Genomic DNA, 20,605 nt, shown 5'->3' on the forward strand with positions numbered 1-20,605 from the left:
TAACTTGCTCAAGGTTACACGGCCACTTATTTCTGGGTGTGGTGCTGCGTGTCTGAGCCCGGGATTCGATCTCCAGGTCGTCCCAACACTGGAGCCGGTGCTCTTACTCGCTGTGCTACCTATTCCTAGTTACTTTTGCTTGTTACCTACTATTCTGAATTGAGTCTTCTGTGAATTTCTTGATGTCTCAGCTACCATTTTTCTTTCTTTAAGGTAGCTACTCTTAATGCTAGTGCCTCTTCTTTATCTCCCGTCTATCCTGTCTAACTTATCTGTATATATTTGTCTTCATGTTGTATCCCCCATTAGACTGTGTGCCCCTTGACAGCAGAGACTGTCTTTTGCCTTTCTGTGTGCCCTTAGTGCTCAGCACAGTGCCTGATGCACAGTTAGTCACTGGCTCGATGGATGTTTAGTGATTGATTGTCTCCTCTCATTAGACTATGAGCTCCTTCAGACCGTCTTTTACCTTTCGCTGTATCCCTAGCACTTAGTGCAGGGCCCAGCCCTTAGTAGGTGCTTAATAAAATGTTTATTGACTGCTCTCTTTGTGATTTAGATTGGTGAGCATATACATACTGCTTTCTCCTTCCCCTATCCTTTTTTATTTGAAAGTCTTTTTCAACTTTTAAAAAGTTATTCAATTTGTTGTCTGAGAGCAACACAGAACATACCTCTTTAAAGAGTGATGTTTTGTAGGGAGAGAGGATCCTGGATTCATCTCTCATTACTTACAAGCAAATCATTGTCTCCCTATTGCCTATTGAATAAAGTCCCACTTCAGTTTGCCAATCAAGACTCTTTGGTGTGGCCCCAAACTATTTTTCTAGCTTTACTTTCTACTCCTCCCTTACACATTCCCTAGATGGTGGTCACATTAGAAAGAGCTTTGGTTTGGGAATGAGAGGGCTTAAATTCTATCTGTTGTTACCTGTATAACCTTTACCCATCTGAGCCATATCTGGAAGAAGAAGGGGATGGATTAGATGATCTCTAATTGCTTTTCTAGTGCTAAACCCTTTGATTCTTGAATAAACTCAACGTTTTCCCAACATTATGCTTTTGTTCACGTTGTCGCTCATAGCTACAAAGCTATACCTGAGGGGGGCAGGGAGAGACAGACACAGCGAGATAGAGAGACAGGAACAAAAAGAGACAGAGAAACAGAGAAAGACAGACAGAGACAGAGAGAGAGAAAGAGACAGAGAGGAGAGAGAGAAACAGAGAGGATAGAGAGACATAGAAACAGAGAGACAGAGACAAAAAGAGAAAGAGAAACATACAGGAGAGAGACAGAGACAGAGAGATAGAGAGACAGAGAAACACAGAAGAGAGAGAATGAAAGAGAAACGAGAGAGGGAGAAAGAGAATGAGAGAGAAAAAAAGAGAGAACGTGAGAGAGAATGAGAGAGAGAGAGCATGTAGGCATGTATTAAGCACTTACTATGTGTCAGACACTATGCTAATGCTGGAGATACAAATAAAAGCAAGAAAAAAATATCCCACCCTCAAGGAAGTATTTCAATTTTAATGGAAGAATACACCATAAAAAAGGAGGTGGAGAGTAGTGAGAGGTAAGGCAGTAAGGGATAGGTTAATGAAGGTAGGAATTATGGTGTGGAGATGTCAAATAAAGGCCCAGTTCCTGCAATAATCAGTCACAAGCTCATCTTTCAGAGGTGAGGGAACTAGTAGCTATGTCTAAGGTTGCAGGGGTGTGGGGAGTGGCAACGAGGATGGTGTCTACAACACAGGCAGCATAGTGAGAAAATGGCCAAAAAGAGCCAGTAGGAGCATATTAATGGGCAAGGCCAATCTAGGTTGAGTAAATAGTTGCTTACAAGATGTGACTTTAAAAACTGCCTATCTTTCCCAGTCTCTGAGCTATGTCCTACTCGACTGAATAAAGAGGGCCTTTGAATATACTTCACATTCCTAAAATGTGATCCCTTTGATAAGAATATATAATATACACTGAAAAATAATTGTACTATATGTTTAATGTGAAAGTTTTTACATTCATTTTGATTAAAATAAAATGCTTCAATCATTTTCATCATCATTTCTCACTTCAAATTTATTGCTTTCATGTCATTCTCCTAGGAAGAACAAAATTATAGACTGTACTCAAGCTCAGTAGAAATTACATAATGGGGAAAGAGCACTGCCTATATCTAGATTAGTATAGTATCATACTCATTTATCCCTGAAAATCCACCTTCACTATTTCATTTGTGAAATTAATCACTGCCTTCCCTCATGTCTGGTTTTCAAAATACAAATACCCTTGAAGTAATATTAACTTCCTTTTACCCTATGTGAATGGGCTTAGCTAACAGATAGCATTTCTCCCTCAGAGGGGACTTGAGGGAAAAATTACGCTGAAAGTAGAGATGGTGTGCTGGAAGGCCAGGAGTGGGCTCTGAAGGTAAATTCTTCTTTACCGTTTTCCTAGGACTAGATTTCTTGTGGGACGGTGTTTCCTTGTATGATGAACTCCTATGATCTTTGAAGCTTTCTGTGAACTCTATATCCCAGGAATGAGAACATTCTGTCGTTCTTCTTGTTCAGACTGTCTGTTGCATCCAACTCTATGTGACCCCATGGACAAACATGGGGTTTTCTTGGCCAAGATATTAGAGTGATTTGCCATTTCCTTCTCCAGTGTATCCTCATTTTTACAGGTGAGAAACTGAGGCAAATAGGGATTAAGTGACTTGCCCAGGATCACAAAGCTAGGACATGTCTGAGGCTGGATTTGAACTCAGGAATTCCTGACTCCAGGCCCAATGCTCTATCCACTGAGCCATCAAACTGCCCCTGTACCACCTAGGTGGTGGGAAAATAGGAAGCAATTAGTCTTTTAAAATAAAAAATTTATATTTAAGATTTCTGTTTATTGATAAATCATAAGATCATGCAAAACTAGAAAAATATCACCTAATAAACTCCAGAAATTCTTGGACCTTATAGTATCCTTTCCTTCTATAGAGAGGTAATATGGTATATGTGATAAAATAAGGCAAAGTGGTACAATGGAAAGAATGCTGGATTTAGAGTTAGGGAAATGAGTTCTAAACCTGGTGCTGTGATTTGCTATATGTATGCCTTTGAATAAGTCATTTGGCCTCTCCATCTTTGCAATGGGGATAAATAGACCAAATGACCCCTACGTCCAGCTGGTTCATGAGAATATACTATAAAATTTTCATTTTAGCATTTCCACCACAGAAATCTTCAAATGCTACCAGTCAGGGTTTGATTTATTACTTTGCTTATGGTCTAGACTTAGAAAAGTAATGGAGAAAATATTGATAATGCACATTAATCCTAAAAGTGTGCTGTACATGTATTTTGCCCTCAAAAAGCCACTTGTTAAAAATTTAACAGCACACTCCTGCCTAAGTACTTTCTAATTCTAAATTTCTTATCCTACAAAATGACATCCAAAAAAGAAAAAAGGAAGAAAAAATCCAGATGATCTTAGACTACTTTGAGAGGTATTGTGTCAAGGACTAAGCAGGTGATAGTCACATTGTACTCTATGCTGGTAATAATTCTGGATTCAACGATTTAGGAAGAGCATTGATCAGATGAAAAACAACTAGATGAAGGCAACAGAGAACGTGAAAAAATTCGAGTTCAAGTCAAACAGCTGAAGAAATGGAATTGTTTAGCCTAGAGGAGAAAAAACACAATAGAACTCTTCAAAATTTAAGAGATGTCTTGAGAAAGAGTTTTGTTTGTTAGTCTTGTTTGACCCTACAGGTCAGAAATGGAAGAAATAGGGAAAAGATACAAAGAGGATGATTTTGGCTTGATGACAGGAAATAATTCTTAGCAATTAAAGCCATTCCAAGTCAAATGTGCTGCCTGTGGAGACCATGGGCTCTCCCTCAGGGTTTATAAACAAAATCTAGATAACCATTTGTTAAATATGTTGTAAAGGGGACACATGTTCAAGTACAGGATGGAATGGGTGGCTTCCAGGATCCTTCCCCCCTCTGAGATTTCTTGTGATTTCCAAGTCATTACTGACATACAGGTCTCATATGAGAAGACCAGATGTTGTGGCAGTGAAATTCAGAGATGATACTGAATGAAGAAAAGTGCAATGATCCATGGATGTGGTAAAGAGGAAAAGGAGGGGGAGAGCTATAGTTTAGTCACGTCATTTTCATATTGATCTTCCTAATTGTTATTTAGTCATTTTTTTAGTCATGTCTGACTCTTTTTGGGATTTTCTTGGCAAAGACACTAAAGTGGCTTGCCATTTCTTTCTCCAGTTCATTTTACAGATAAGAAAACTGAGGTAAACAGAGTTAAATGACTTGCCCAGGGTTACACTGATGCCTGCATCAAAATGGGCACAGGCCGAACAGAGAAGTTGTTGATACAGATACATAATTGGGAGAATTTGACATCGTATATTTCATGTCGATCAAGAAGATTTCTAGTTTTCTCATGGGGCTGGAGAGCTGTAAGCAGTGGCCAAAAGCAGTGCCAGGAAGATGTCTCCCTTCCCTCCACATACAAACTGAGATCATGCAGTCAGTTTTTAGTACAGCTGCTGGCTGCCATGTATCCAAGATCAAATTCATCAAGTATTGACTACTTCCAGTCTTCAGTCTTTGAAAACCTTAATCATGTCCATTTGAGTGACTCTCCACTTTCTACTTTCTCTTATTTCCAAATTTACCACATTCTTTGGGGCACATAAATAAGACCTCCACTTACTGCCAAATATACAGATCAGAGTTCTGGCTCAAGGGCCACTCACATTTGGGAAACCTATGACAATGGCCCTAGCAAAGTCAACAGACACAGAATGACCTTTAATTCTGCCAAGCCAAAATTAATTTCATTGCAAAATGAGCAATGACAAGCTCTGATCAATTCAGTAACCAGCTATGATTCCAGAGAACTGATGACGAAGAATTCTCCCTACTTCCTGAAAGAATTGATGAACTACAGATGTGTAATTTTGGACATGGCCAATGTGGGAATGTATTTTGCTTGGCTATTGTAAAACCAGGCACAAGCAGTTTTCCAGAAGAATGCTGCTGTGAACAACTTTTCAAGGTTCTGATTACACAGTATAGTGAATACTCTATTTGTTCATTAACAAATCAGAGCAAACCATTCACAGAAAATCAAGGTACAGCATTCACAATGTTATAGCTTATCACAGAAAATCAAAATACAGCATTCACAACAGCTTATCACTAAAATGGTCACATAGTTTTCACCACAGTGGTCACAAAATTTTGAACAAAGAACAATCATTTAGAAACTCAATCATTCAATCATCCTTAAGGAGGTTTGCCTCTTTAAGGGACACAAAGTACAATAGTCAAAGTTCTCCACTCATGGGGCACACTAACTTAATTCAATCAGTCACTTATTCAGTCATCATTCACTATTCAATCATCAGAAAATACACAAGCCCTCCACCTCTAGGTCACTAGTAAATTACAATTTCTCAGTCAGTACACAGTATCCAAGTAAAGTTTTCTTTCAGCTTGACTCGGGGTGGTCTCTCAGATTCTCTGGATCCCCTTCCATGGTCCCAGGTCCTAACTGGATTCACCAAACCATCACCTGGGTTCAAAGGCAGACAGCTTCCAGGTCCTTGTCCAGCTCTCTGAGTGCTTCCTGTTCCATGCTGAAGCTCACAGCGTCCAGTCCACCTTAAGTCCTTCACAGTCTCTGTTCCCAGGAAGATAAGGCTTAACAAAGCCACAAACAGGTTCATGCAAAGTACCAGCATCACAGTCATGCTTCTTCAGTCTGCTTCAGCTCCAGCTGGCCCTTGGACATCTTCCACAGCTCCCAGAAGCTCCGGCTGGCCCTTGGACTCAACAGCTTCTCAGCAGAAGCTCCAGCTGGTTCCCAGAATCAAAATCATTCTCTCCAGCCTAGGGTTTTCCTCTCCAGTCTCCTTGGCAGAAGCTGCTTCTGCCTCCATGAAAGCTTCTCCCAAAGGAGTTATGACTTTCCCTCTCTGGGCCTTTTCCTTATATACAGTATTGCTCCTCCCTTTTCAGCCCCTTCCTGTTATGTCAACAACAGGAGTACATACCTTCTGTTTCTTTAACAGAGGCTTAATTTGAACTAGGTGCTAAGTACCTCTCAGCTTAGCAATACAAGGTGACCTTTAAATTTCATTACCATTACAGCTATGTATAATTGTTATGTGGGTTTCCTCCAGTGGGTAGTGAAAACAGAAGGGAGAAAAAAATTGCTTATTAATTTTTAAAATGAAATTCAATTTTATTAAATTAAAATTGATTTTATTGATTAAAATTAATTTTAAAATGAAATTTAATAAATAAACATAACTTCTGCCAGTAAAACTTTAATGTGGTCACACCTCCACTGGAATTCCAGATAACTAAAATTCATTTAATTGTTTCAACTTAATAAATATGCTAGGAGTCCCTCTTATATTGGTTAGCCCTGGACTGTGCTCTGGGGTGAATAAAAATAGAGTAAAGTAGAAGCCACAGTTTTGTCCCATTTGTTCTTTGAACTGACTCATATGGAAACTCACCTAATTCTTCCTGAGGTTTCCTCAATTAAATATAGGACTTGAATTAGCAGATAGGAGGAGATATGGAGAGTGTTCCAACTGATTATGAAAACGTGAGAAATGAGTTATACCAATAACCTATCTAGTCCTGTCTCTGGTGGAATCTAGAGATACATTACGGAACTAAATAGTTGTTTTCTTGGATTCATGAGGCTGGGTTTTATTGATTATTCTGCTCACTTCAAAGTAATTACTTTTGTAAGGCAAGATCACTTAATTCAATTAGGCAAACCAACCAAGTGTGAATAGGGCTTGGACACCTCCTTGAATCAATCAGTCATTGCTTGAGAAGTGCAGGACTTTGTATAAAAGGGAGGCACTCTCCTAGAACCCCATAGAGACTTCTGAATCTTAAGGGAAGCTGGGGAAAGGAATCAGAGTTGAGAAGGGAGAGCATTGCAGGTATGGGAGGTAGCCAGTATGAATGCACACAGTCTTCCACTGGTGCATACAGTGCCAAGGGTTCAAGCTTAGAGAGTATGTTTGGTAGAGAGGTAACTCACAGATCTTAATTGTTCTGAGTCCTTCTCCATTGATCAGCAAGGTATTGACAACATTTTTCCTGGCATTTTCCTGCGAAAGAGATCAAAAAAGTGTTGAACATCATCAGGATAGCAGTTGAAACAGAATCATAAGTAGTAGATAAATAGTAGTAAATAAAATCATAGAATTGGGAAGGGGCCTTATAGACCATCTAGTCCAACTCATACCCCACAAGAAAATTCCCCACTACAACCCAGCTGGCCAGTGGTCAGTCACATGGTCTGTTTTTGAAGATTTCCAATGGGGGGAACCTGCCCACCTCCATCTCTTAAGGAACTGTATTTCACTTTTAGACTGCTTTATTTGAAAGGTTTTCTTAACATCAAGCAAGCCTAAGCATGCTTGTTTTCAGCCTCCACCCATTTTGCAACTTTCTGCCTTCTGGAGCTAAATAGAATAAGTCTAATCTCTTGTCTCCACTAGAAATTCTCATGTTCACAGTTATCACATTCCCCCTATGTCTTATTTTCTTTCCAACCTATCCTCACATGGCATGAACTCAAGGCCCTTGAGCATTATAGCTGCCTTCTTCTGGGACCACTTAAGCTGATCAATGCCATTCCTAAAGGGTGATGCTCAGAACAGAACACAATACTCTAAATGTGTTTGAACCTAGACAGAAAATAACAGGATCACAGGGAATCTGCAAGTACAATATCAGGTAAGCATTCGACTAACAGTCAAGAGATCTGGATTTTCAACTTGCATGACCTTGAGGGAAAAAAAATCACATGACTTCACTGTGCCTCAGTTTTTTTCTTTGTTATTTTCTTTATTATCAATGAATGATAATAATATCTGCCTTACCTACCTGCCTCATGAGAGTGTATGATGAAATAAGGTAATAAGAAAAGGACAAAGCTGGGACAATGGTAAGGTAATATTGTTATGGGTTGATCATTTTTGTTCCAGGGGTGGTAGTAGGGTGACCTTGTAGCTGTTAGTTATTGAGAGGTGCTTATAATTCTTATGAAAAAAATTGTGATTTCTGTGTCACATGAACAATAAAATAGAGGACTAAATATTTTTTTCTGATACTCATAGATTCTCACTCCTCCCCAAAATAAGAATTATGCACCAGAGATAAAGCAATTTCAGTTTTTTTTATGGTCTAGCACACCAAGAACCAAAAAAAAATTTAATGAACTAAGTATATAGCACTAATTCCTATCCCCTAACATGCTTACTCAACACACTGTCCTCTAACACTCCACTCTTTCAGCAGAAAGGATACAAAAGCTGACCCACAGGCTTTTAAAATGCCTCAACTTTCCCTCTCCCTCACTCCTCCCAGTAACTCTGATGATCCAAACAGCAGAAATTTGTTAAAGCTGAAATAGCAGTGAGGAAAAGTAGCATTCTGTGCCACAAGACAGTTTGGCTGGAGAACTGAGGTGCAGAGGGAACTGGGCCTAACACACATGGATGAGTTTGTTTGGCATTTCACTAAGCCTGAGGGAAAGAGACCAATAACCAGCTGGGGATGGATCTGATCCCCCAGAAATTACTTGGGACAGAGAATAAAATGGTGCATACCTTTTGATCCAGAAAAGCCATATAAAATAAACCATAAATTTTGTACATTGTAGGAGGGGACAAGGCAGTTTTGAGATCCAGTACCCAAGGAAAATGCCATCAAGGGAAAAGAATCAAAAATTACAAATAGGAGAAAATAAAGAAAAAAGACAGAAATTATAAAAGAACTCAGGGAAAAAAACTTTAATTAAAGTCATTGAACAGACATATATAAACCCACAGGGAAGATATTAATAACAGAAAGTGGCCTTTAGATTAGAGGAAAGGAATTCAGATATCTATAAATAAGTTTTATAAGATAAAGAAAAATAAATCAGTACTTCATAAGACAGAGGACCAATATATTCCCAAAAGAACATGGAAACTCAACAGGATGTTCCTGCATGGCGTAAAAGAGGGGAAAAAAATATGAAAGCAAAACTAATGCTCAGTACAATATGAATAATTGGCAAGATAGAAAAACTTGAATTCGCAGTGTAACCCTCTGTTCTGGGAATGGGAATTTAAGATCTTTCCTGCCCCTAGGCCCTTTGATAAGCTTAAGTGCACCTGGAGCCCGTGGCAGGAGGTTTGGTTTTCAGGCATGTCTATACCTTGGTGCTCTGTGATTGGGCAATGGGTCAAGAGGGTTGTGACATTCTCTAAGCCAGGAGAAGGCTATATAAACCCTGATGTGAGGCTCTGTTTTAGGGCTCACTTTGAGAAGAGTTGTTTGATTTGACCAGATGAGACTCTGGACAGCAATTGAGAGCCCCCCAGCTTTGAAAACCCAGATGTTGGTGCTTCCCTCTCTGGTAACTGTGACTAGGTATAATGTAATGGTCAGACAGTTGGAAGCCTGTCTGCTGAAATGTTTCTCCGTCTTCTTGTAATGTCCGCTTGCTTGTAACTTGTTTGTATTCTCTGAAGTTCGGGGTGTTGACCTTTTTCCTATATGCCATAGGTAAATGACATATGTTTGATTAAAGCAAGATTGTTAACCCATTTTGAGTTGCTTTCCTTTAGAAAAGCAGATCTAAGAACCTGTGTTGGCAGCCACCCTGGGGATGCTAGGGTGCTTGCTATGACAGCCTCACCAAAGAAACAAAAGAGAGGAGAAATGATAGAGAAGACAAATACATGTAATTGAAGGATAATTTAGAAAAAGAGAAGCAGAAAGCAATAACATTAAAAGAAAAGATGAATTGCCAATGCCAAGGTGGCAGAGTGAGAAAGGAACCCCCCTGAAGCCCTGCCAAATTCCTCTCCAAACAACTAGAAAACCACCTTAGAATTAATCTGGGAGCAGGGGAGCAGCTTGCCAGCATAGCAGGAAAGGTCTGTCTCACTGCGTTGGGAGGGTAGGTGGGGTCTAAGAGCAGCAACAGCAGCAGCCAACCTCACAACAGGGGCCTAAACCAAGGCTCCAAGCCTGGGGCAATGCATCAGTGAGGTTTCATCCTTCTGTAAAGCAGTAGAACCCTAGGTAAGTGAGCAGCTTGTGTAGCACAACAAGTTTTCACACAAAGAAATCAAAGCTATGTATAGTCATATGAAAAAAAAATGCTCTAAATCACAATTGATCAGAGAAATGCAAATTAAAACAATTCTGAGGTACAAGTTTGGATTGGTTAATATGACAGAAAAAGGAAATTTTTGATGTTGGAGGGGATGTGGGAAAACTGGGACACTAATGCATTGTTGGTGGAATTCTGAACTGATCCAATGATTCTAGAGAACAATTTGGAACTATGTCCAAAGGGCTATAAAACTGTGCATACCCTTTGATCCAGAAATGCCACTGCCAAGTCTATTCCCAAAGACATTCCAAAAAAGGAGAATCAGAAAACTTAAAGGTTATAGGCTTCTCAGAAGAACACAGGTCAAAAACTTGAATACTGTAGCATAAGAAAACTGCCCAGAATTTCTGAACACAGAGGACAAAGGGTCAAGTGAAAGACTCCACAGATTGCCTCTAAAAGAAGAAAAAAAGAAAGAAATCAATGCCACAAAATTAAAGACACATAGTGATTAAATCTTACAGTTCCACTGGCAAACAAGAAATTCTTCAACCAACTAGGAAAAAGACTTTTAAATGTAAAGAAAATGAAAGTGTGAGACTATTCTTTAACCACCAAAAAAAAAAAAAAAAAGAAAGGAAAAAAAAAATGAGTTACAATGAACAACAGAACTCAGTGTGCAGCCAAAAGTGATTTACCCTGTAAATCTGAGCCTAACCAGAAATACAAAAGATAGGTATTTAGTAAAAAGAGGTCCTCAAAACATTCCTAAAAAGAAAATCAAGTCTAAGGAAATTGTTTGCTTCTCAAACACCCAAGACAACAAAAATACAAGAAGATTTAACAAATATAGTAACCAAGAAGTAGTAGTAATAGCACAAAGGCAACAGATTTCTTTCTGGATGGAGTCAAAATTGTGGAGTAAAAAATACAACCCAGCTCCACCATCACACTTTCTCCACAAATATTTAAGACATACACCATACTAAATTCTGATCAGGAAATCCAAGGAAAAGTGATAGTAACTCATTTTTTCCAGCCCAGGGTTGCTTAAGGAGACAGATTCAGGGTCCCCTAGAGTACATTGCATTTGGAACACTACAGCTCCCAGGAACTGAGAGAGCCCGGACTGGGGACCTGAGTAAGAAAACAACAGGGTAGGAAGAGTTCCCAGGGAATTCCTTAATTAGCTCAAGGTGCAGGAATGGATGCCATTTGATAACTCTGTTGCCTATTATTCATCTCCAAGTCTGACTGAGGTGGGGGAATCTACCGTGTTTCCCCGATAATAAGACACTGTCTTATTATTTTTTTTTGGACAGAAAAACACCAGAGGGCTTATTTTCAGGGGAGGGCTTATTTTAATGAACATTGACAGCAATTTTAATAAACAGGTAAATGTGAACAAAAAAATGTACCTTTATTCAATAATGATCATGTCATCTTCTTCAACAACATTGTCATAAGTGTCCATACCCTGAATTCCGTCCTGGATGTCTTGTGCCTCCATTTCCTTCAGAAGAAGTGGACCCAATCTGTCATGTCCAGCAATATAGCTCTCTTTAAATGAATATGTCTTGTCCAGGTAACCTGCTCGTAGTGCCTTGGCGACACAGCTGTCAGTAATTTTATCCCATGACTTCTTCACCCAAGTCACGATTTCTTGCAGACAGGGCTTCACAAAGTTTCCACGCTGATTTCTTTCCATTCTATTTTCAATGTAGTCATTGACTTCCATGCGCAAATGGTCCTTGAATGGCTTGTTTATTGCAATATCAAGGGTCTGGAGATAGGCAGTCATTCCTGCAGGAATCATTACTTGATCTATTCTTCTCTCTGCAAGGAAGTTCTTCATTTCTTTAGCACGGTGAGTGCTGGCTGAATCCCAGACTATCAGACCTCTTTGGTTACCTCGCATAACAAGTGGCAGCATTAAATCAACCCACTTTCTTATGACGGCTTGTGTACACCAGGCTTTTTCGGTTTCAAGAACGTAAATGCCAGATACACGTTCAATCTTATCTTTCTTGCCCTTACTGATGATTAGAGGTGTGGCTTTCTTTCCATCCAAACGAATTGCCAAAACACAGGTAACCCGTGCACTTTCATACCAGTAGCCAGTGGTGGGAATGTAGATTGACGTTGCACCCCTGTGATGAATTGTTGTTTGAGATCCTTGTCCCATAAACAATGCAGTTTCATCCATAGCAATCATATTGCAGGTTTGGTACTTGGAAATGTCGATCCTATCAATAAAGGACTTGAATGCAAGTGCACGTTTAATAACTTCAGCATCTTCCAGCTTAAACAGTGTTGTTGATCTTCTTAGGGACAGTTCATACCGTTGAAGGAAACCATCCAACCAGTGTTGTAATGCTTTGAATCCTTCTGAGACCATTTCAAACTCTGGTGCCATTGAAAGGGCAAATGCTTGAATATCAGCCCTGCGCACAACCAAGGCCTTTGCTCTCCTGTCAGCAATCCATTCACCAATGAGGATCTCCAAGTCAGGATATAAGGGCTGACGACCTGATCCAGACCTGCGCTTTTTCCCTTTTCCCTCATCCACCTGTTGATTGAGGTTATTATAATCTGCTCTCCATTTTCTGACCATTCGAAGATCCAAGAGTTTTTCTTTACAGAAAACTGCAAGATTCTTGCCATGTGACTCCTCTACAATTGCTTTCTTATACTCAACAGTATAGCTCTTCCTTTTTGTACTCATGTCTGGGGGTCAAAACAGATAGAATAATAAAATTATGACCATCAGTCCTTCTTTTCACTCCATCATACCCCTGAGTTCTTCTTTTTTCCTCCATCATGCCCTTTTTATCCTCCATCATGCCCCCTCACTCCCACTTATATACCAGGTTTTTATGTTGTCCTGCCTCAGCTCTCCTCTGCGGCACTGCTCTCAATGGCGCCAGCAAGCAAATCACTGGGGAAGAACAGGATGACGTGCTCACTGATGCAGGTCTGATTGGATGCAGCTCGGAGCGCAGAGTGCATTTCACTGGGGGGGGGGGAGGGGGGGGCGGTGCATACAGAGGGTACCGTAATGTAGTGTGTAGTGCAGGGGATCACCTTCACTACAGTAACAATCTCAATAGGGCTTATTTTCGGGGGAGGGCTTATTTTAGAGGAATCTTACACAGTAAGGGGAGGGCTTATTTTCGGGATAGGTCTTATTATTGGGGAAACACAGTATGTATAGGGCTAGTGGAGAGGAGTAATCCTTAACTGGTGCTAGTTGTGTGCTGAGCAAAGTACAAGTTTAAAGTACAACTTGCTGTGTAGGTAGCTCTGAACCTCTGAAGTGGATCTGTTCCACTAATCAATCTCTGTTTCTTAATTGGTACCTATTTTTTGTACCAATTTTTATGATATGTGGTATAGTTTGAGATCTGGTACTACTGGGCCCCCTTTATTCCTACTTTTTCTTAATCATTTCTTTTGGGATTATTGACCTTTAATTCCTCCATATGAATTTCAATATCATTTTTTCTAACTCTATAAAGTAATCATGTATTAGCTTGATTGGCATAGCACTTAATAAATAAGTTGATTTAGGTAGTATTATTATTTTATCATATGCATTTATTTATGTAAAATATTTTTATAGTTATATTCATATAATTTGTATGCATATCTTTTTCTTTTTTTGGCAAGGCAATAGGGATTAAGTGACTTGCCCAAGATCACATAGCTAGTAAATATCAAGTATCTGAGGTTGGATTTGAACTCAGTCCTCCTCACTCTAGGGTCAGTACTCTCCTCCCTGTGCCACCTAGCTGTCCCCATGTGTGTATCTTGAGCAATAGACTTACAACTTATCATGTTAAGGAACAATCCATTTATTCCTATAATAGTGTATTTTAAAAAACAGGAATGGTGTAGCTTGCCAAATACATTTTTGTATCAATAATGTAATTAAAAGATTTTATTGTTCTTGTTATTAAAATGATTATGCTGACCATTTTCCTAATATTAAACCAACCTTGCCTTCTAGGCATGAACCTAACCTGATTATAGAGTACAGTGTTTGCATATGTTTCTGTAGTATGCTTACTAATATTTTATTCTTAAAATTTGGAACAATAATTATAAGGGGATATTGGCCTATAATTTTCTTTTTCTTTTTTGTCTTTCCCTAATTTAAGTATTTATATCATAGGAACAGTTTTATAGGAACCATTATTTTCCTGGTTTTTTTCAAAGAGTTTATGTAATATGTTGGAATTGATTGTTCAATAAAAATTCTGTAGAATTTACTTGAAAATCGGTTTGATCTTGGGTTCCCGCCCCCACTGTAGAAGTTCATTTAGGGCTTGTTCAATCATTTTTTTCTGGGATTAGGTTATTTAATTTCCATTTCTCTTCTATTAATCTTGGTGTTTTGTAAATATTCATCCATTTCATTTAGATTTTCAGTTTTAATGTAATATAATTGGGCCAAATTATTTCAAAGTATTTCCTTTATTTCTTCATTTGACGTGAATTCACTTTTTTCATTTTTTGATGAGGGTGATTTGGTTTTCCAATTTAAAAAAATCTAATGATCTAATAGTTTACCTATTTTTTTTTCTTAAAAAAAAGTCTAGTTCTTAACAAGTCAATAAGCATTTATTAATCCCTGCTAAGTGCCAGACACTGTGCTGACCACTGGGGATATAAATAAGGCAAAAGATAGTCAAGGAACTCGTAGTCTACTAGAGGAGACAATATGAAAATAGCAATGTAAAATAAGACATATACAGGATAAATTGGAAATAAGCAATGGATGAAAGGTTCTATCATTAAGGAAGATCTGGAAAAGCATCTTAGAGAAGGTAGGATTTTTAGCTGTGCCCTGAAGCCAAAAAAGCCAGGGTGGGGAAGTAAGGCAGACTAGAATTTTAGGCATGGGGAACAGCCAATGAAAATACAGAGTTGGGAGATTAAGGGTCTTGTACATGGAACAGAAAAGAGGTCAGTATCAATGGATAAAAGAATACTGGGAGAAAAGGAATGGAGTTAAGGTAGAAAAAGATTGGAAAGGGGAGTAAGGTAATGAAGAAGTATGAATGCTAAAAAAAAAAAAAAAGGGTTTTATATTGATCCTTGAAGTGACATAGAATCACTTGAATAAGGTAGCAACATGGTATTCCTAAATCATTTTGATAGCCCAGTGGAGGATGGACTGGAGTGGGGAACGATCTTTTATTAATTCAATTTTTTCTGTTTTGTTCATTTCTTCTTCAATTTTCAGGAATTCTATTTTGGTGTCCCTTTTAAAAAATGTGTTGGTTTTTGAATCGTTATAATTTCATGCCCAATTCATTGATCTACTTTTTCTTTTACTGATGAAAGTATTTAAAGAAATACATTTCTCCTAAGTGTTTTGGCTACATCCTCAAAATTTCACTGTTTTCTCATTTTTGTCATTATCTTTGATATTGTTTCTATGATTTGCTCTTCTAATCCTCATTCTTTAGGATTAAATTCTATAGTCTCCTTTTAATTTTTAATAATTTCTTCAGTAGTCATGCATTAAATATAATTTTATTGCATTGTGATTCTTGAAAGATCTGTCTAATATTTCTGCTTCTCTAAATTTGTGAGGCTTTTGTGCCATGGCCAGCTTTTGTGGAAATGATGTAATCAGCTGATATATATGCATGTATATATAATTGTCATAATTATATATGTGTATGTATGTATATGTGTGTGTGTATATATATATATATATATATATATATATATATATATAATTTACCTAGGTCAGAAAGAGGTACATAGAACTCCCCTACTACTGTGAATTTACTATTTCTTTCTATAATTCATATAGCTTTTCCTTTAAATATTTAGATACTATGCCTTTTGGAGGATACATGTTTAGTATTGATGTATATTGTGATATATTCAACAAAATGAAATTTCCATGTTTATTACATCCATCTTTTAACAAAACCTCTTTTTATCTTTGCCTTGTTTGAGATCATGATAACCACCCCTGCCTTTTCTACTTCAGCTGAAACAGTAAATTTTGCTCTAACTCCCTATTTCAGCTCTGTGTAAATTTTTCTGTTTCAACTGTGTTTCATGTAAACATATTGTTGGATTTTTCCTTCTAATCTATTCTACTCTCTTTCATTTTATAAATTATTTCATCCCCACTGACAGTTATGATCATTCATTACATATTTCTCTCCATCCTGTTCCCTATACTTTCCCTTCACTTTGGTTCCTTTCTGCTCTTTATAAAGACGATGATGAGCTAGAAAGAATGCACTCAACACCAGGGCTCTAGGTTGGATATAATCTGGTTTTGTTCCCCTGTCCCTCTTCTCTTTTCTTCATCACAAGTTCTTACCTTCTGTTTCCCTTTAAACCCCCTGTAATGATCCATCTTCCATGGCTAAGACTGATTTTTGCCTATGACTAATTCCTCCCTGAATCTAACTTTCTCCTATATCTCCCTCTCCCATTCTCCTTCGGTTTTTCTGTTAAGTAAAATATATTTCTGAGTCCATGTGTTCATGTGTAGTCTTCCAATTTTGGCCAGTTCAGATGAAAGAAAGTTTCAAGTGTCACTGCCTCTACTCAACTCTTCCTCCAAGTTTATATAATCATTTATTTGCACAGCAAAATTATATGAGAGAATTTTCTCCCTCCTTCCTCTCCTTTCTCCCCTCCCTTGTATCTTGCTTTTCTACTCCCTTTATTTTCATTTAAGACTACAAAAATGTAACAAAGCCATTCCCAGACTTTTTCTCTTACTTTGCTATGATGCACAAATTGTAATGTTTCCAAAGAGGCACATGTATCATTTCCCACTAATAGTCTATAAATACTTCGGTATTTTTGGTCCCTCGCCTATGTTTTTCCTTCTACAATTCCCTTCATGCTTCCCTGTGTTTTTAAAAGTTTCTACTCACCTCTTGTCTTTTACATCAAGAATACTTGGAAGTCCTCTATTTCATTAAGCATTTTATTCTCCTAAAAGATACACTCATTTTTTTTTCTGTGCAAATTATTCTTGGTTGTAAGTCAATGTTTCTTGCCTTTTAGAAGATCATATTCTAAACCCTCTCCTCCTAGAGAGTAGTAGCTGCTAAATCTTGTGATCCAGATTGTGGTTTGAATTCTTTCTTTATGCAACTTGCAATATTTTTTTTTTTAACTCAGAATTTCTGGACTTTATCTATAATGCTTTTGGGAATTTTCATTTTGGGGTTTCTCTGAGGAAGTGACAGGTAGATTTTGTTCTTATTTTTCATTTTGCCCTCTCTAAAATATCTGGTCAATTTTCTTTTAAAATTTTTAAAATATGATGCCAAGGCTTTTATTTTGGTCATAATTTTCAGGTAGACCAATATTCTTAAATTATCTCTCCATCTGTTGTTTTTTTTTCTTTAGGTCAATTGTCTTTGATATGAGATATCAATATCTTCTGACTTAAAATCCAGCACTTTCTCCTGTATAATTCTATCTCCTACACTACCTGCTGCATAAAATTGTTATGAAGAATGTTTTTATTTTTTACAAACTTAATACCATTTTAAAAGTTTAAAACGGCACTAAGACTTTTGGGACACACTGTATCAATGAGGTTTTATTAGCTTTTGTGCCACTGCCAATCTAATTTTCCTCAATTACTGCTTTAATCTTTTCTCCTTCATATTCAGCACAAACCACCCCATCTACCTTATTCCATGATTCACCAGAATGACACCTAGTTTGTGATGTTACCCTCCCATCTGTATTTGTGTACTCTGTTGATTGGACAACTGTGCCTCATGCAGTTGCTGAAATGTATAGAGTTATCAAACCTTCACACAGCTGCTGGTATTCTAAAATTATTTTGTGTCATGGAAGCCTTGGGAAGTCTAGTGAAACCTATGGATCCCTTCTCAAAATGTTTTTAAATGTGTAAGGAAGAATTATGTTGAAATATGATTATAAAAATTTTTTAAGCTCAAGATTCAGGGTTAAGAACCTTTGTCCCCAGCTTGGGCGGGGGTGGGGGGGAGTGGGGAGGGAGACATCTATGTGATAAAAATGTCAATAAGAATCTTTATTTGGGGGGAAAGGAGAAACTTCTTACTGTAGTTACTGACATCTTCGTCACTCTTTGAATCACATCTGAGTAGTTACATTTGATACTAATGAATTGAATTTATCTTGGAAACTGGAATAATCCTAGGTAATCTCCTCTCAGATTACCTTCCATCTCCTCTGTCTATCTGTTGTATGTAACTAGTTATTTACATATTGTTTTCCCTATTAGAATGGAAGTTCTGTGAAGATAAAGACCTTTTTTCATCTCTCTTTGAATCTCTAGATTTAGTGCTGGGGTATAGAAAATGCCTAATAAATACCTATTGATTTGACTTAATCGGTAAAATCAGATTTCAATCTGGAGAAGACTTTACAAGTCATCTGCTCAAACCTCCTCATTTTTACAGATAAAGAAATCAATGGCTAAAGCGTTTAAGAGATTTGGCCAAAGCCACACAGGTAGTAAGTAACAGATCCAGGACAGTGACTTGTCCAAGCCTTCTGAGTTCAGAGCCAATACTCTTTAAAATAGTCAGTCAGCAAATGTGTAATAATTATTTTCTGTGTGAGAAGTGCTATGCTACATCCTGGAGCTATAAAGAAAGGCAAAAATATGGCCCCTGCCCTCACCATATTGTCTCCCAAGTCCTAGTACCATAGGCCAGGGGTTCTTAACATGAGGTTTTTGACCTTTGAAAAATAATTTGATAACACTATTTCATTTTTATTGTTTTCCTTTTCATTCCTATGTACTTTGTTTTATGCATTTAAAAATGTAAGTCTGAGAAAGCATCTGTAATTTTCCCCAGATTTTCCAAGAGGTCCATGAAACAAAAAAAGATTAAGAACTTCTGGCTCAGGCAGAAGCCAAGAGAAAGCATTGGCCCAGATATTATTCAAAAGTCTTGGTTTTCAAATTTCAATAAGTTCAATAAATTATCACAGGAAATAGATGCAATATCATTAGGGAGAAGAAAGTCAGGGATCTTTATGACTAATTTGACCATAATCAAATATCATGCATTGCCTCCAGCTTTAATTTTCTAAAAATAATTGAACCTCAAAATTTCTAGAGAAAAAAGATGTTCACAGCTCACATTGTTGATGTAGTCTAGAGAGTGAGTAGGTTTCACCTTATGCAAATTGCCTAGATAGTCATCCAACCATAAAGGTGTCATGTCTGCCTTTCTTTTCAGAAAATTCTGAGCCCTTAAAATCACTGAAACTTCATGGTTTGCAGCTCAGTTTTACCAGGCTAGGGGGAAACATTTTCAAGAGTCTCACTATTTCATTTTCTGTAATAAAATTGTACTTAACACTTTTACAATCTTCAGGTCCATTTATTTCCTTCGCTCTGTCCTTTTTACTCAGCTGAATGCAAACTCCCTGAGGAAAGGTATTATCAAAATTTTGTCTTTGTATTACCAGTGCCTTGCATATAACAAACACTTAATGAATATTTTTTAATTAAATGGTGGTAGCTTCCAGGCATCTGTTCCAATGGAAAATAAAGTGAACAGCATAGTAAAATCTCAAATTTTCAGCTGGAAGGAACCATAAAATTTATTGCATTTACTCTATGCACAAGGAAAGACAACTAGACATGTGAAAGTGCATTTTTTCAAAGTTACAGAGGTATTAAGTGAAAGAACTGTTATGCTATGTTCTTTCCAGCATTGAAACAAGAACAAACAAGTGAGAAGACAAAGAGAAACATATCATGGTAGAAAGAGCTCTGTACTTGGAGTCAGGAAACCATGGTTTGCATCTCAGCTCCGATGCTTCCTAGCTATATGACCTTGGGATGAACCTCAGTCTCCTTACCTGTAAAATGGAGAGCATGGGACTTGTACCACCTCCTTTACAAAGTTGTCAAACAGAAGTCATTTTTCTTAACCTTAAAGAGCTCTAGAAACACAAGTTATCATTATCATCCTAGGACCATGCAAAAAGGATCAGTGGTACTGGGGTTGCCCCTTTGGTTTGCAGAAATTATCATGAGATTACAGAAAGAAGATAGCTTGAAGTCTCTTCCAAGACCAAGGCTTCTTTCTGTGGTTCCAGGAACCCCCAAGTTCTTCAGGTAAATAGGCAACCACACTAGGCTGCCTATGTAATCAGTACCATACCAATAAGACTAAAAATGAGAGTAATGTTGCCTCTGGGTTGTTTCGGGAATACCCTACTTCCCAGAATCATATCATACGGGAGAAGCAGCAGCAGCAGCAACCCACACCTCCTTTTGCTACCTTTGTGAGACAGAGATGAGATCACCTCTGCCTAGCAGGTGGAAGCAAAAGGCAGCCAGAATCCACTTCATGCAATTTTTGCCCTGGTAGACTGGTGGGGGGAAGTAGGGTATTCCCGAAACAACCCAGAGGCAACATTACTCTCA

At 37.9% G+C, this 20,605-nt stretch overlaps 1 long non-coding RNA gene across 1 annotated transcript in view; it reads left to right on the plus strand.

Moving 5' to 3' along the window:
- The first annotated feature begins 7,430 nt into the window (after nucleotides 1-7,430).
- Nucleotides 7,431-20,605, plus strand: part of LOC138144154 (uncharacterized) — a 21,085-nt gene continuing 7,910 nt past the window's right edge. Inside the window, exon 1 of the long non-coding RNA XR_011163870.1 lies at nucleotides 7,431-7,796. This is a non-coding gene — a long non-coding RNA (uncharacterized lncRNA). The remainder of the gene's footprint in view (nucleotides 7,797-20,605) is intronic.

The sequence above is a fragment of the Petaurus breviceps genome, unplaced genomic scaffold (genome assembly GCF_028583685.1).
Source record: "Petaurus breviceps papuanus isolate PSGF00001 unplaced genomic scaffold, PetGlider_PUasm1.0 90692, whole genome shotgun sequence".
In the NCBI taxonomy this organism is placed as follows: Eukaryota; Metazoa; Chordata; class Mammalia; order Diprotodontia; family Petauridae; genus Petaurus; species Petaurus breviceps.